General features: G+C 32.4%; 1 protein-coding gene across 3 annotated transcripts in view; it reads right to left on the bottom strand.

The window, feature by feature from the left end:
* Nucleotides 1-14,433, bottom strand: part of LOC143258461 (uncharacterized) — a 79,461-nt gene that overhangs the window by 22,729 nt on the left and 42,299 nt on the right. The window contains exon 2 of one of the 3 annotated variants that reach the window (XM_076517470.1): nt 7,971-8,341. The exons of the other annotated variants lie outside the window; for them this stretch is intronic. The gene's annotated coding sequence lies outside the window, so the exon portion shown is untranslated. The remainder of the gene's footprint in view (nt 1-7,970; nt 8,342-14,433) is intronic. 3 annotated transcript variants of the gene reach the window in all.

The raw sequence follows: 14,433 nt of genomic DNA, 5'->3' as shown, positions 1-14,433 counted from the left end.
TGGTTGCATTCTGATTGCTATTGGTGTTCTTTTTTTCTTTCAATCAGTGAACTAAGACTACTAATGGTCTGAATATAAAACGGGCAGAACATCGTTCCCGCCTAATTGAGACCCTGGAAAAATCGTTAAGAAACTGGAATTTAAGAAATTCTAAGTGAAAACATTAATAGCATAAGGCTTAGAATGACGCAAAATTTCAACATTAGATTTCCTAGGTCTTTTAAATAGTTATACACAGTGTTCAAAAGAATGCGATGATAACTAATTATAAATATGCATTGTCGGTTCTCATGAGTTTTAATGTTTAACTACTAGCATGCATAAGGTAATTACGTCAGTTTGTTTGTCAACCTGCCGTGACAAATGAAGGCTACAAATGTCCCTAGTTCACAGAATGAGCTATACCTTGTCGAGACTGACATATTGATCCACATAAACCATCTAGAATTATTCTCTCAAGATTAATACTTTTTGAAATTTTATAGCTAGTAAAATCAGTGCCATTTTGTGTCCGTGGTGAGTAATGTAATTTTCGCCATATTAGAAACTCGCATGCTTTCAAATAGCTCTAGAAGGTGTTCTAAGGATTCGGTTTCGTTATTCGTTGCTTGTTAAGTAGTCAAACAAAGGTCAACGTAACTAGTTGTTAATAATGTGTCCGTTTATAACGCAATTCGTGATTCTTAAACCGCAAAAGCGAAATATATTACTGCGATACGAGAGATTCGTCACTTGTTGTCTTCTGAACTCCGTGGATGAAATCAAGGGTGTTGGAGATAAAAACAAAAGCAGATATCTTAAGAAGCCTGGTGTAATTTGTTTAAAACGGGTGCAAATGGAGATTATCTTGGCTCATGCTGCTAAAGTTTCGAACATGTGCTTGGATTCGCTGTAGTGTCAGCATTTTTACTGTAGTGAAACGATTAACACAAATGTAACAGAAATTCTGATGATATTCCATGAGTAACGAGTAAAAGAATGGCCTATTGCAAAGAATAAAATTATATTAACTAATATTACACCAAAATTACGGATTATTACACTAGTTATGCTGGAAAAATAAGGGTTTCCAACAGTGTCTATCTTATGATTATACAGAGATATATAAATCTTTAAAATTTTTTATAAATTATAAAAAATAACTGAAATGTTTTCTCTAACAAACTGCAAATCTGGCGAGGTGGATGTCTAAGAACAAAGTTTTAAAACTTCGGTTCCATATACGCATTACTTGACGTTATTTGAGTTTAAATCATTTAGGCTGTTTGTTTTCGTTCATTCATCGTTTTAATTGCAACTAAAACTGGCGAAGAATTTTTACATCAAATAAAAAGTTACTTGGATATATCGGGGCTACGATTTTATCCAATTAATTATTTGGTTCCTTTAATATATACGACTAGCTATAATAGGCAATTTCATTAACGAGAAACGTATAATGATTGGAATTCAATTATATGCATTATATATATGTGTAATAAATATGTTATATATATATAATATATATTTAATATATATATATATATATATATTAAACGTTTTAATCAGTAACGTTAATGAAACTTACTTTAAAGAAAGAGTGGAATACTGATCGCAAGAAATGTATAATTACTTTCTTCCTTCATGTATCAGTTACAAAAATAAAATCAACATACAAAGATCTAAATATTAGATGTTTTAACAGGGTTCCGGAAAGTGTTCTGTTGCAAAAGTAAATAAAACCAGAATTAAAAATGACAAATATTTTTGACAGGTAAAACTGGAGCATATGGCGACATTATATATTATCGATTGTACATCAAAACGTGTTTTATTTAAAATCATGCATTGTTGATCGATTTTTAAACTTTAATGATCAAAGTAATTTTAAGAAAAGGCCAAATTTCGAATGAGCGTTTGTAAGTCGTCATATTTCAAAGTACATATCTTGTGTTTATTTTATATCTAGTACCATAAAGGTCCAGCTCTTTTCTTTGACAGTGAAACGTCAAATGAGTTTTACACACGATTAAGACGCTTTTCACTGAGATAGAATTTAGATAAAACAAACAACTATTCAGTTCGTATAATTAGATACACGCTTTATCACGAATAAATGTTAACCATACAGATAACATTTCATTTGTATTAATGTTCATTGACAAAATTTCTTTGAATATACAGAAAGAGTTATGTGTGGTAGTAACTGTGCACTGTGCAATGTTCATAAATATTATAATATCATCGACAACACTTCGTGACCAGAAATATAATGGAAATTCAATATTCCGCACGTTGATAACTTATGTAAATCGAGTGTAAGATAAAACCCGTGATACGTTCTTGAGAAATTCCTCTACATTTCAAGTTTAATTTAACTTCGCGTTTTCTTGGTAAGATTTGCAAAACGTTACCAAAATACTAATAGTCTAGTAAGCAATTTAAACTTTTATCTAACACCTTTGCATCAGAATTTTGTGCTTTGTCTCATAAGATGAAAAGCAATTGACATAGGAGTATTATTTAAATACTATATGCCACAAAAAGAGTCGATGTAATACGTTGTGAACGGAATATAATTTGTTTCAACGTAAAGTATTTTAAATTTTGAAGTTTTCTAAATGTCAATATACAGATATACACACACTAGCACTAATATGGAGTAAAGTATAGGGCTGCGAATGAAAGTGTCTTTTTGTGTGAGAACTTTGTGTTATTTATTGAAATCCAAGTGTAATGAAACAGATTATCAAACAATCATAGCGAAAGTTTGCATTTTGTTCAGGGCATATAATAGGTAACTAACTCAGTAGCCCGCTAGTGGCTAATAGGTAAATCTGCAGACTCATATCGCTTTAAAACCGGATTTCGATAATCGTGGTGAGTACAGCACGGGTAACTCATTGTGTAATTTTGCGCAAAACAAACAACCAAATAACTTAGTAATTTTTTTGTGAAGCTCTACACTTAAACAAACAGCTTCCATGCCTATCATCTTAATTATTTCTTAAGTATGTTATTGCAAAGCTTTCCTTTTCAAGAAGATCTGGTGATCGTATTATGGACCTGCTTTTAATGAATATATGGTAGTCATGTTTTAATTTGTACTGTCTTTCAACAAGACCTGTTGGTAGCATTTTGGACCTACGTTTAATGAATATCTGTTAGTTAATTTTGGTTTTACTGTATTTCAACAAAACCTGTTGGTCGTATTATTTCTCTACTGCATTTAGGGAAGATCTGAGGATTACAGTTTTTTGCACAGTTTTGTAAACAGTTGTTGGCTATACTTTTTTATACTGCCTTTACATGAAATCTCTTGGTCATATTTTGTCTGATCTATTTTTAAAGATTATTTGTTGGTGGTATATTTGATTTCATTCATGCTGTCCTTAAAGATTACCTGTTGGCCGTAATTTATTTGTACCGCCTCTACGTGGTTGTCCTGTTTTATTTGTACCGCCTCTACGTGGTTGTCCTGTTTTATTTGTACCGCTTCTACGTGGTTGTCCTGTTTTATTTGTACCGCCTCTACGTGGTTGTCCTGTTTTATTTGTACCGCTTCTACGTGGTTGTCCTGTTTTATTTGTACCGCCTCTACGTGGTTGTCCTGTTTTATTTGTACCGCTTCTACGTGGTTGTCCTGTTTTATTTGTACCGCTTCTACGTGGTTGTCCTGTTTTATTTGTACTGTCCTTCAAAGTTTGCTGACGATATTTTATTTACTATCTTCAAAGAAACTCCGCGTGTCGTATACTTCCAAGTTTAACATTGTGTTGTAATTATCTAGTTAAACGTTTATATGCCTAATTAATCTATTATTCATGAGGAAATTGCTCTTTCAATAATTTACAGATACTTTACGTGCAAGAAAATGTTCGAGTAGAAAACAACGCTTTAATATCACTAGAATTTCTTAACGGCAGCAGACATAATTTGTAATATGAAATATTAACACAAAGCAATTTTCGGGTTATAATAGTGTAAATATTTGTCTTAAATAACATTTTAAAGAAACCCATTATTGTGTCTTTCGTTTTCTTTCACTTTTTGCATCTTTATCATGTCAGAATAAAATCATTCCATGTTTTTTATTGCCTTCTAGTGGCACAGCAGCATGTCTGTGAATTTATATGACTAGAAACCGGCCTTCGATACCCGTGATGGGCGGAGCACAAATAACCATTTATGTAGCTTTGAACTTAATAGCAGACAACAACAAACAATCCATTTTTATATAATTATAGATATTTGTCACTTTTTGTTTTTCAAACATATCAACGTTATTTTTGTAACTTAGTTTTAAATGCATTAACTGTCTACCTGCCTGACTCATCATGTGTAGTAAGTTTCAAAGTTGAAGGTAAAATTTGGTTAACTATAGTTGTTTACTTTAAAATAAAGGTAAAAAAAAAAAAAAACACGTATTTTTCGATACCTTGCTCTTAAAATATATGAAATACATATATTTGGCAGGTTTTGCAAACTGTATTTTACACAGAGGAACTCTATTGGTTTGTTATGTATTTATTTGCACATGGCTAAATTACGGCAATGATCGCTAGCCAATCCTTATTTTGAAATGAAAATAGAGAAATATATTCTATCCTAAAACACTCGACGCCAACTCTCGGGTTACTCTAATCGAGTAGTTGGATTTAACCGTTACTGTTATAATTAACCCATAACAACCACAGTGTGGAGTACAATAATGCCGCAAAGAGACTTGAACCATAAACCTTAGTATTCACAGTCTGAAACATTTAACCACTTGTCCACAACTAGCGCAAGGAATTCTATACAGTTTAAAATTGACTAAGATATTTTTATTTAACACTTGTCATTCCCTCGATTAATTTACTGTCCACCTGCATTTAAAAATACGGAATAACATTCTAAATAATTTAAAATTCAAAACTAGTTCTTTTAAGAGATCTGAATTTCACTATAGTCATTTTAAGTCAGAAGTCTTATTTAGAAAAGTTTAAACGGAGCATATAATGTTTTCAAAACCGTCACAGAAAGTGTTCACATGCCTTCCATTTTTCTTAATCTCTGTATTAAGCCAATTCTTAAATGTAGCTAGTACAAGCATCATTAAATAATGTTCAATGGATCTTATAACATCCTATAAAGCGATACACATTTTACTCAACTCGCCAGTCTCGTATTGTCTCAAGAGAGAGAGGACGAAAAAAATAAATCGTCTTTTACGTTGTGCGAAAATTTTCGAATAAAACTTAAGATTCTCATGTTTTTAGTTACGCTTAGTTGCCTCAAGATAAGTGATGTTTAATGTTAATCATTCTAAATAATGGTTTTACTTTAAATAATCATGCATATGTTTGGAAAAGAAATCACACTGCTGATATGTTTTTGCCTCTATGTCGCCTGTCTTCGTGCCCATGTTGCATTTTAAAACAAATGCTTGCTAAAGTTGTGCCACTTTAAACTTACAATGGTTTCTGCAGTTACATTATTTTTCTTAGCAAGGCAATTTCTAGTATTTTTTTTTAAATAACTTAAACACGCGTAGTTTGTTTACTTGTTTTAGTGCAAAGCTACATAATGTACTCAGCGCAGACAGCCTTCGAGTAGCTTTGCGCGAAATTCAAAATGAAACCATATAATGTACTCTGCATATAATGAAGAATTGAGCTCGGACTTTAGCGTTGGAAGTCTGTAAACTTACTTCTGACACGCTTGGAAGCAATTTGAGTACAATAAAAACACAAAGTGAAAATTGTAATGTGTAAACAGAGATATGAGACTAACAGATGAAAACACTTTTACGAAATATTGAAATATACACAGCTAAATCCAACTCTGATGTGACAAGAAAAATGAAAATCTTTATTAGTCGATTACATCCAGAAAGTTAAAAATTAAACTTAACTTCAAGCATGTATAGACAGAGAGTACATATGAAATAAAAATCAAATTACTCTTTTAAAAACATGTACAATTTGACCCTTCCTAAAACCTTTTTAGAAGTACCCTTTTCTCGACAAGTTCAATTACATTATACTAGAAAGTGTCGCTCTTGGCACAACTTTGTGGAAGTTATATTGTTAACTGAAAGCTATATATTTCAGTAGAATAGGGGAATCAGACGCCAAATGATGAATATTTATTATACGACAAAAACATTAAACAATGCTCAATAAAGGTGAACTTTAAATAAAATAATAAAGCGACTACACTCTCCTTACATAAATCACATGTTACACAATAAAAAAGTTTTTCTTTACTTATACTTTTACAAATAAGTACGCTTTTGTCCTTTATTTTTACGTATCTTTACACTCTTTTAAATGTTGCATTTTTCACATCCAAAGCATGTGTATACCACAAATAGAACTCACTCAAAGCTACTATTCATCTTTCTTTGACAAAAACTGCATCCAATCTTTAAGGTTTAAAGTCCAGTCCCTATTCCAAAGTTGGAAATCGGGCTTAAGAGCCACTCTACCGCTAATACCATGTTTCTGTTTTAATTACGTGTCTCACGGTTAAAAGAGAACTTCGAATTCGACAAGTGAGGATCGTATTAATAAAGGGATTCTGGACCTACAGAATAATAGATTTAGCTAAGAAATTACACGTAAATTATAACAAGTTCTTTTAGCAATAAATTAACAGATAGAGATTTGCTACGCAAATGTATGAAGGCGTATTAATAACTTCAGTCGGACTGGTAACTACAAATCTAGCCTTTGTTTGTGAAATTATAACTAGTAAAAATAACAAATGAATCTTGGAGACAGAAACTCATAATATTGTACTGCTTCACATTTGAAACGATCCGAAACATTCTTGAAGAGTAATCGTGACTAGTTCAGAGTTGAGAGAGCCTAATGCTAATCACAGAAAAATTCCCTTTACATTCAGCTTACTTGGGCATATTAAAGCTAGATGTAAATTTCATTATGGCCCTACATTTTGAAGATGCCGTTTCACTTTAAAAGATTTCGGTTGACTTACGAATTATCAAACATGACAATATTTAATAACTTTGAAGAATCAACATGACTTCTAAAAAGATTTACCGGTGTTTTCCTTTTTAAAGCGGTAAGAGATTAAAGAAATAACATGAAAAACCAAAAGACATCAGAGATGGCTTGTTTCTAAAACTTAAAAATAATTGAAGTTCTTTAAAGGAATTTTTTTCTACAAATTGACTGGGCGTGAAATAGTGGTTATCATCCGAAATGCGAATTTAAGGGTTAGCGGTTCGCGTACCATTGGCGAAAACAAAAACAGCTCCGTACTTTGAAGTCGTGGGTGCTTTAAGACAGAAACTATTAAATGCTACTATTCGCTTAGAGTAGCTCAAGAGTTGGATGCTGTTGACTAGCCGTCTTCTCTCTAGTACAAGGATTCTGTCTTTATCTATTTATTTTTTGCTTGACCCCTTTTGAAAATATTTCAGGCAGTTTAGATCTTCCCCCAGAAACTGTTGTATGTACTCTAAAATATGCAGTATTTCAGTATTTATAATGATCTCACCCCACTCTACAATAACCTTGTGACCCTCTTTTGTGTCGAGACTCTCAGTTTTAGAAATGCTGCTCTAGTACATAAGTTAAACCTCAGAGACTGCTAGAGTAGTAATGATACTTTTTAACTTTTGATCTTGATATAACACGTGACATTTGACCTCAAATCTGATTGGTCTGATCTTTGATCATGATTTAACACTTGGTATTTGATTTCCGACATCAAATACGGCTGAAGATAGTATCCCATGGACGCAGCCATATTTGTTAACGACATTCATATTCATAATTACCTTCAGTATTACCTTCAATATAGTATTAATCCCTCTCCAACAACAGAAGAATTTCAAATATATTGGATAACCTCATTGATATCAACCATATAAACTAATGATACCCTCTGGATCAACACGATATTCTGACACCAGAACATCGTGCTAATAAACACAATTATGTATAGATAACGAATAATCAAAATCATCAGTCACTTACCGTTTCTGGATGACCTCATTATAACTGGCAGCATATCTACGAATTAGTCTTCATTTGTTTTGTATGACCAATTTGTTAACGAAGTTATTTTTGACATGGTGTGATGAATGTCAATATTATTGGATATTCCTATCTAAACTGTTTTAACACTTGGAAAAATTTATTAATATACGGAGCACTTAGAGTATATTTTCCTTAGATACATGGTCGTCAGTATTTGTTCTTGGCTCTGTTATAATATCAGCATCCATGACCTGTATATGCCAGATCAGGGACTGTTCTCGTAAGAATTCCTTGGTCTCTTCTTCTTTGAGATCCTTCATCTACATCAGATCTGTTACTTTCTTTGGAACTGGAGTCACTCAGCGCATCTTGAATCGAATAGAAACAAAATAATCGATAATACTGATGTTCGGGATTGGGGAAAATCTACAAAATCTTATCTGATTCGATCTGACTGCTCTCAAAACAAATAAGAATTTATCAAGGGTTTAACACCAGATGAAGTTCTATTATAATAAACATAACAGATTGTATTTACTTTTCAAGTCAGTACTATCGATTAAATTGTATCTGTTTTATAAATTCTGATTGCCTAGTGTCTCAAACAATCTATTACATTTGAATTTAAAGCTATTTCCTGTTGTACCTTCGATAAAGGTAATGTTTATAATGTTTGGAGTTATCAAATAAGTTTGTTGGGTTTGTTGTTTTTTTGCGCAAAGTTACAAATTTGACTACTAGCGCTCTGTCCACAGCAGGTTATCTAACCCATGGTTCTAGGATTGTAAGTCCGTAACCACTTTGGAACCTTTAAATTAATGATAAATGTATAACCATGTAATGCTAATAAACAGGGAACGATAATGGAGAGTTATTTTTGCTTGTTAATGAAAAGATTTGGGTGAAATAAAGCAACAGAAAATTATAGTTAAAGATTTTTACACCATTAAAATGAAAACAAACAATAACACCTTCCAATTAGTAACAATGTAATATATTTAGCTTTAACAGATTAGCAAAATCGTCGAGTGAATCTGATTATGTATTGATTTTATTGCTGCTAAATACACCTTCTATTCTATGTGAGTTGCTTTATGGTAAACAATCTTGTCTTAGAGTACTGTATGACGAAATTAAGGATGGTTGTAACTCCTACCAGGCAAGAATTGGTTTTAATAAAAAAATAATGCTTTATGACTAAATAAAAATACCCGCGAATAGCATATAAACATCTTGACTAATTTTACCCCAGTCTAAAACCAATGCTTAGAATAACTCTTATTAGTGACTTTCTTAATTTGAGTACACAGTAAGTCATTAAAGTATGTAAATGAACATAAAATTAGATTTACCTCCGCAGTATCCCCAAAAGAGTTCTGTTATAATAGTCATTAAAACCAATATTACTGATATTTTTATTTTTTGCATTTGAGGTTTGTATGTCATGCTGTGTTGTAGCCAACAGAGGGCATAATTCTTCTCATGATTCATAGCATGCGCACGTTTTACTGACGTCACAACAATATAAATTGCAATAACAAACGTTCCTTATGGGGCGTTATTTTAGTGTCTACTTAACTGAGTAACAGACATTACATTATTTTATAGTGAGGCGAATGATTAAAACAGTTACCACAGGCGGTCTTTGGCCCCTTTCGATGAAGTTAAGGTAAAAAATTGTTACATCTTTTTAAAATAATTCCAATTCTCGTGAGAAGGTCTTCTTGGTAATCAGATGATAGTTATAAACTTGAAACTAAACAGCAAATTGATGTTATGAGTATAATCGTGACATTTATATCTTAATTCAGTTACTGTACATTAGTCTAAGCTACCGGACATCTTATACTCTTGTTAAATTACAGAATATGAATGAAGTACTTTATACAAAAATTTAACTGTAAAACATACGGAAACATACTGACACATGGAATAGAAATACATGTTCCATTATAAATGACTTAATGAAAAAATAACACCACCAAAACAGATATTTTCGATAACGTAGCTGAAAAGGATACAATTTACTAGCTTTATGTTTCCGATGTAAATGAACTCGAAAATAAAGCTTCCATTAATGTTGCTCCAAGTGATATGAAGTCCAACGAAATAACATTTTGTAAAATAAGAAAATTAATACAAAATTAAAACGTTTGGCAAGACCAGGGTTCATCAGCGTCATCCAAAAAACTTGCAAGATTTGGAGGCCTTCTGTAAAGAAGAATGGAAGAAAATACCAGTCGAGTACTGTCAAACGATCATGGAGGGCTATGAGGAGAGATTGCGCCAAGTAATTCACCTGAAAGGCTACACAACTGACCATTAAAGTAGACGCACAAACACTTTCTGCCCCTCATATGTTTGGTTAATTGTTTATAGACAGTTTATTTGTCATTCAATTTACATAAAAATTTATGTAGATGTGTGTTAGTACAATATTTATAATATAGTATACTTTCATTATCCTAATCTTGATACTTTTTAAGTTATAAGAAAAAACTACTCATGACGCAGGGGTACGAACACTTTCTGTCGTAACTGTATAATAAATGCATTATGGTTATATCATTAATGATTAATATAACTGATACAGTAGTTAAAAAGGTAAACGTGTATTATAGTAAGTTATTGTTATTCTATCATTAGTGTTGAAAGAAAGTTTAAAGCTGAGTTTAGATTAAATATTTTGTTTGAATACGAGCACTTAAAATAACTATATATTTTGTAATTTCATCTTCACAAACCTTCTTATGTTTTTGTAGTGTTTCTTTTCCTGTGGTACTAATAGAGTGTTTTACAATTTTTCTCTTATTGTAATTAAAGTAATTTTGTTTTTTTACAAGTTTTAGCTCAAGAAAAGTTGCACTGGAAGAGTAGTAGCCCACATAAACGTTTTTTATTGATTGAGGGCTTTCATCAATGAATATAATATCTGTACATAATGATACATTAGTCAATACATTAATTGACTATTTTGAAGCCTACTATTTTATGTTTGATTGTTTAATCTTTTACTTTATATGGTAATACAGTAAATTACATCATATATCATTATTTTACTAGTTTAAAGTTGATTTAATCGTTTAGGGCATGGCATGGCCAGGCGGTTAAGGTACTCGACTCGTAATCTGAGGATCCGGGTTCGAATCCCTTTCACACCAAACATGCTCACTCTTTCAGCCGTAAGGGCGTTATAAAGTTACGGTCAATCTCACTGTTCGTTGGTAAAAGAGTAGCCCAAGGGTTGGCGGTGGGTGGTGATGACTAGCTGTCTTCCCCCTAGTCTTACCCTGCTAAATTAGGGAAGGCTAGCGCAGAGAGCCCGCGTGTAGCTTTGCGCGAAATTTAAAAACAGGCAATTTAATCGTTCAGGGGATAGAATACAAGTGAAGAGAAACATACTTCCCCAAGTTCGTACGTTTAGTTATGATGCATTCAAATCCTTAAAACTGTAAGGTACATCAGTCATTTACGTTCTTTAATAAACTTTGGAAAGACGCTTCATTCATGTTTTAAATCTTATTTTATTTCTTATAAAACGAACTTAAAACCAGATAAAATTATATGTACTAAATCCAGTTTTAAAGCTTCCGATGGCTTGGCAGTGGGGTTTATTATGCTAAAATTTGGGACTTGAACCTTTCAGAAGTCTCAGCACAGGTTACTCATTGTGCAAGTTTCTGTTTAATAAAAAAGAAAAAACGGAAGTTCTGGGCTTATAACACTAATATTAATTACTTTATGCCTTCAGGGGGCGCAGTGTAGACAATCCATTGTACAGTTCTGTGCTCAAAAACATGGAAACAAATCCGTTTTAAAATGTGTGGTGTTTCAAACGCACTTCATACATTTCCTGAACAAATATATTTTCACTAATGAATATTAAACTTTGTTTTTGTGATTATGATTTAAAGGATTTTTTTTTTTTGGACAACGGATTATCTGCGCTCTATCCACCGAAATGAATCAACCTTCGGATTTTAGAGTTGCAAGTCCTTAAGTTATCTCCCCCATCGAGACCCAACTATTAAAAATTAAGGAAAGTTTTGATAAACCAGTTAGATAGAAAGAAATACGGAATATTTACGTAACATTCATTTTCTACTATCGTTTCTTGTTTTAATATTTAAATGATATTTTGTATAATTATTAGTTCTCAGAGTGCGCCAGCTACAATAAGAATCATTGTTTTTATTTTCACTGATATTTATATTTTTCATGGCGCCTGACTGGCATGTTAAAGAAAAGCTGATGGTCTATTGGGGCGAACTTGGAGTATCATTCTCTAGACCTTAGCACCTAATAAAGAATAAACCTAAGTATCTAAAATGGCTTATGGGGAAATAGTTACGATCTTAAAAGAAAATATTTTTATCCATAAAACACGACTGTATTGTTGATGCATTGTATGTTCTGACTGCTCTCTGTTTAACAACTAAGATATTAAATATTTTAATTTAAGAAACCGTAAGATAACCAAATATAATTCTCGTATAAGCCGCTCATTTATTTTTCTTTTAGGAAAACAATTAGAAATACCCACATTGCAAATGCAATTAAGTAAATTTTATTCATAAGTATAATTTAAAATATTCTATTCAAGCCCGCGCAAAAAAATTGCTTTTAATAGAAGCCTTTCAAATATACGCAAATTATTGCTAAAGTTATAATCCGAAAACCACTTAAATACATCGGCCAGATTGTAAGGGACAAAGCTGTAGTGATTTTGATAGGTGGTTTACTTCTGCTAAAAAGACCCTCTCTAACACCAGGTGTGTCATCAAAAATGTCTGGGTATATAAAACATCGTAAAAATAATTATATAGCTCTTCAGAAACTATACCAGGTAATAGTTTGTAGTTTTAATTTCCACCAATAGTTGATTGGAGGATTTGACGTTCTTAGAGGTTTAGTTTGTTTTGAATTTCGCCCAAAGCTACAGAGGATTATTTGCGTTGGCCGTCTCTAATTTAATGGTGTAAAACTAGAGGGAAGGCAGGTAGCCATCATCACCCACCGCCAACTCTTGGGCTACTCTTTTACCAACGAATAGTTGGAATGAACGTTACATTATAACGCTCCCATAGCTGAAAGGGCGAGCGTGTTTGGTGCAACTGGGATTCGAACCCGCAACCCTCAGATTACGAGTCGCTGCCTTAACAACCTGGTTATGCCGAGCTGGTCTAAGTAAGACTGTCAACTAAAATAGTTCTTTTTTCTGTCTTTTTTATGAACGAAATGTGTTTATGGATATTTATCTAACTTTTTGGCTTCGTCCATAGTTTTGAAGAAAAAGGACCCTTGTCAGCAAGCAATGGCCACGCCTTATTTTTATTACACGGGTTTTAATATCTCATTAGTAAGTGTTCATTATTTTTCTTCCTTCCTTGGAATTGTAACTTAAAGTTCGTCAAGTATTTATGATGGAACATTTATATTGCCCAGTGTATCCGTCACCTAATCGATCGACCGTAGTAAGAAACTCAAACTCCTCGAAGAAATGTTTTATTAATTACTACAATAAATTGCTTTTGTCAGTTACTTCTCACTATCAAAACTCACACCGTAGATACTTATACATCTGCACGTGTATATAGAGAAGGAAAGTTAGTAAATTTACGAAACTTTAAGGCTGATTTTCATTGTTTTTCTTACACAAAATGTAATTATTCACAAATTAAATGTAAACGTCGTAAAACTAAACTTAATTATCATTTTAAGTCAGGCTAGCTGTTTATCGATTTAATCTAGTTGCTGATATCCACTTAGAAGAACTCTTTTGGACTTTGTACGAGAAGAAATGATGAACAGTATTTTGGTAAGCAGACTTTATCTGACGAGACACGAGATGACTCTGACAGAAGCTTTCATTAGATCTGCCAACCGTGATGGTAAGCCTGACGAAGAGACTGAGAAATTAGGCTTGAAGTAGTACTCCTGCTTGAAAACTGTACAGACAAGACTCACAGGTCCAATTAGGTAGTGTTGCCCTTTTAACATGAAAGAGAATCAGCCAGCTATGTTAATTTAGGATGATACATCGTCTGAGTATTATTATGGTCTGTTTGTATTCGCTAATTGGTTAAAATTAGAAACATGCCTTACCTTGATTGTAAAAATACGTGCTATCAGAAATAATATATAGAGCATTTCACTCTTGAGTACCAAACCTCTGTCGTTACACCTGTACGTACAATTGAACAAAAAAGTGATAACCTTAGTAACAGAAAAAATTGTACATGATTAATAAACTCGTGGAAAGACATTTCACAAAATCAACCGTTAGCAATACATTAATACTTGCTCTAACGTCTCAGCAGCTTTAATAATGAAGGAAGCTTCTATAAAACATTAATAATAAAATTTATTGTTATATGAAACATACTGTTATTATCTTCATAAGTATTAAATTTGGCAAAACGTTTATGTTTTTTTTAACGAGGGGTTATCTGTGCTTTTC

This window comes from Tachypleus tridentatus, chromosome 8 (genome assembly GCF_004210375.1).
Source record: "Tachypleus tridentatus isolate NWPU-2018 chromosome 8, ASM421037v1, whole genome shotgun sequence".
Classification (NCBI taxonomy): Eukaryota; Metazoa; Arthropoda; class Merostomata; order Xiphosura; family Limulidae; genus Tachypleus; species Tachypleus tridentatus.
Note: the sequence above shows the minus strand (reverse complement) of the source record. Positions and strands in the feature narration are given on the sequence as shown.